Below are 3,581 nucleotides of genomic sequence, written 5' to 3'. Positions count from 1 at the left end.
AAAAGCAAGATAATACCATAAACGACACCATACGTTACACTGCCCTGTTCTCCCCTGAACAATTCCAGTTTACGACGACAACTGTTGCTGCAGAAATTTTTAAGAGCTGAACTTCATCAGAGCTCACAAACACACCACAACAAAGTCATTCATCTTCAGACTTCCACAAGATTCTGGGCTGGAGTATCCATCCAGTTTTTCAGCTGGTGATATGAGGGGCTGTGGCTCAGTGGTAGAGCATCTGTTTGGAAAGCAGGAGGTCCCCCAGGTTCAATCCCTGGCACCTCCAGTTAAAGGACCAGGCAGTAGGTGGTGTGAAAGACCTCCGCCTGAGACCCTGGAGAGCCACTGCCAGTCTGAGTAGACAATACTGACCTTGATGGACTGAGCATCTGATTCAGTATATGGCAGCTTCATGTGTTTGTGTGATAAAAACCACCCCAAATCAGTATTCCCTCTAAGCTGAGTTAGTGTGAGTTAGCTCACAGTTTTTTTAGCCTCCAGCTCACACATTTTTGTCTCAGCTCAGGAAGGGATGGCTCCAGAGCAAACTAATTTATGCAGTAGCCAAATCGCTGGCTCACAACTTTAGTGCCATTAGCTCACAAAGTAGAATTTTTGCTCACAAGACTCCACAGGTAAGAGGGAGCATTGCCCAAAATGCTAGTCTGGGGATAACAGGGCCCACATGGACTGAAGTCATGTGGGATGGACACAGACACTGTGGTAAGGAGTCGAATTGTGCAGGTCTGCGTAAAAAAGCTGTCTGGGTCCAGCACTTTTTGTTGTTTAGATGCCCCAGGTTAACACAGCAACCCTTTCTGGAAACAGCAGACAATTAAGAATAAATCTGTTGCCAAAAAGTGTGTCTTGCTAAAGCAAAGGGTTTTTTTTACTCCGATATGATCAAATCGCTTATCTAGGAGCAATCATGGCGAAGCTGGTGGGGTTACTCGGGGAGGGCTGTCTTGAAATGTGATGCCTTTTCATTTTTTTAAAAAAAATCCCTAGATTTCGTTTCCTCCTCCTTGGACTCTTCCTTCGTTCCCAACTGGCACTGCAAAAATTCTTTAGCTTTGAAAGTGGAGTCTATCTTCTCTCTTTTATCGTTGATCTTAAAGATGACACCCTCTGGAATCGCCCACCTATACGAAATTCCATTGGTTTGAAGGAAAGAAATTAAGTCCTTATCATTTTTCCTCTTTTGTCGGATTTCAAATGGAATATCTTTTAAGGTTTTGATGGTTATATTTCCCATTTTCAGTGGAGTTGCTGATATCGCTTTTAAGATAGCATCTCTGGTCTGTCTTCTTGAGAATCTGATCACGATTTTTCCAGGCAGGCTATTTTTTAAAATATAATTGGAGTATGCCCTGTAGGCCATCTCCATTTCTTTTACCAGCTCATCTGCTGTTAAGCCTATTGCTGGAGCGATGATCTCGCTGAGCAACCTCCTCAGGTCTTCCTTCTCTGCTTCAGGAACTCCCTGGAACCTGAGAATCATGTTAGCTTTATCCATCTGTAGTTGTAGCAAATGGCTTTCTTGGAAGTTTTGCTTTGTTTCAACTTCTCCCTTTCTTTTCTTCAATTTCTTATTTGAGGTGTCTATCTCTTTAATTTTCTCAGCTGCCTGCTCCACTTTCTTCTCCGTTTCTTTCACCTGGAGCTGCTGAGATGCAAAGTTCTTATTCATCATGGTCAATTGCTGGTTAATACCACTGAGTTGCTCCATCACCGGCTTAAGCATGTCCGCTAGCATTTTAATGATGTCTGCTCCCTCTTCCGGTTTTGGGCTCTGGCTGCCCGGCAGTTTCGTTTTCAGCTTTCTTTGCTGGGCCGCCATTTTTCCCGATTTGTTTACAATTTCTAACGCTTCTCCCTGGCCCGAAAAATCGCCCCACGATGTCGGTATTCAAGTAAGTCTCTCAAAACACACTTGTTGTGTTTCCTCCCCTCTCCCCCTTCGTATCATTTATCAGTTCATTCACATAAGAGGCGTCCCTCTTTGTGATCTGCTTTTGCCGGGGGGGGGGGATCCCCTTTTTCAATAATCCGGTTTATTCTGAACTCATGTTCATTGTCGGCCAGTTTCTCTGACCTCGCTCACTTTAAATGCCATTCCGCTTGATCTCCGGCACTTGTCCCGGTCAAACCAGCTTGTGCCTGGAGGCCACACAGCGGCTGGACTGTCAGAGCGGAGGGGAGCCTCAATTCTCTGGCATTCTGCCGTTGAAGAGGCTACCCCTCAAAAGCCCTCTGGCCTGGAGCCTATCACAAAGGCTCCGTGGGGGTGTCACTTGAGGTAGCACCCCTCCAAACCGCTGGTGTGCGGATCGCTCTCCCACGGTTCAGGGAGAACGTCCGCCATTGCTGCTTCATAAACCGGACACCATAATGTGATGCTTTTTCAGATGATATGGTTAAGACGCTGCATCTGATACATCCAGTCCAACACAGAGTATTTTAGCTGCTTGAGGAGTGGCAAGGGGCAAAAAATCTATTTCAAATATTGATGTGACAAATCAGTAAAAGAAATTGTATTTGGTTGGGGTTCGAGGCAGGGGTGTGTGCATGGGAACCCACCAGGCAATAGTTCAGCTTAATGCCATGCAGCTGACTCACTGAGGGTGAAACTGCAGATCAGGAAATTTTCCCTGATGATTTTTTTTTTAAAAAACCCACCTGAATACAGCCACCGATGTTAATTTGAAGGAGATCGCCTGTGTGGGAGGTGAGGGTGTCTAACCCTCCCCACGTTGCCATGTTCCTGCTGGAAATAACTATCTTTAAGAGATTCAAAGCCGGCCTTCTCCCTCTCCTGTCCAAAGAAACGATTGATGGGAATATTAATAGAATAAAACAAGGGTACTGATATAAGGCTCCCAGTCTCCTGGCTTTCTGCAAACTATGCAAAACTGGATTATTCAAGAGGGCTTTTCTATGCAGGCGATAGAGCAGCACTGTAGAAAATGGTTCACAATGTTAATTGGACAAGTTATTAGGGACCATGGTCTATACTGCTATGCATACTTTGCTGTAAGTTGGATCCTACTATGTAATCTTCCATCATTTTATGTGCCACGTTAACGCTTCTGCTTTGCTCCAGATCTGTTTATGGGATTTCTGGTTGGTTCTACAACTAGAAATGGGCACGAACCGGCTCAGAAACAAAAGTTCGTGGGGAATTTTGGCTAGTTCGTGGTTTTCGAACTGAAGTTCTTGCCAGGTCAACTGGTATGAACTTTCAAGTGGTTCATAGTGGTTCATGAATTGATACATTTTCAGACAGACTGTCTCCGCTCAAGCAAAATCTATATATCTAATTCCCAACTGCACCCCTGTGTGCGGATACTTATTTCCGGAGATCGGGAGCACATGGAGGGTAAAGAGACTTTTCTGCACACTTGAGGTACTCGCCGGGGGTGCAGAAAAATCTTACATCTTTCAAAAACTATACGGGGGATACTTATATCCCTCCAAAAGTAAAACTGCTTGGTCTATGAGTGCACAGAGAACGGACTTGCTGAGGTGTGGGAACAGCTAATGGAGCTGCGAGGGAAGCTGCCATGCCTATAACTGTC

The 3,581-nt window shown here is 45.1% G+C and overlaps 1 non-coding gene across 1 annotated transcript; it reads left to right on the top strand.

Annotated features, from left to right (window-relative positions):
• Nucleotides 1–215: 215 nt before the first annotated feature.
• On the top strand, nt 216–289 carry TRNAS-GGA. The gene has a single exon. It is a non-coding gene; the product is annotated as a tRNA-Ser (tRNA).
• Nucleotides 290–3,581: the final 3,292 nt, after the last annotated feature.

This window comes from Gekko japonicus, unplaced genomic scaffold (assembly GCF_001447785.1).
Source record: "Gekko japonicus isolate JY-2015 unplaced genomic scaffold, Gekko_japonicus_V1.1 scaffold4140, whole genome shotgun sequence".
In the NCBI taxonomy this organism is placed as follows: Eukaryota; Metazoa; Chordata; class Lepidosauria; order Squamata; family Gekkonidae; genus Gekko; species Gekko japonicus.
Note: the sequence above shows the minus strand (reverse complement) of the source record. Positions and strands in the feature narration are given on the sequence as shown.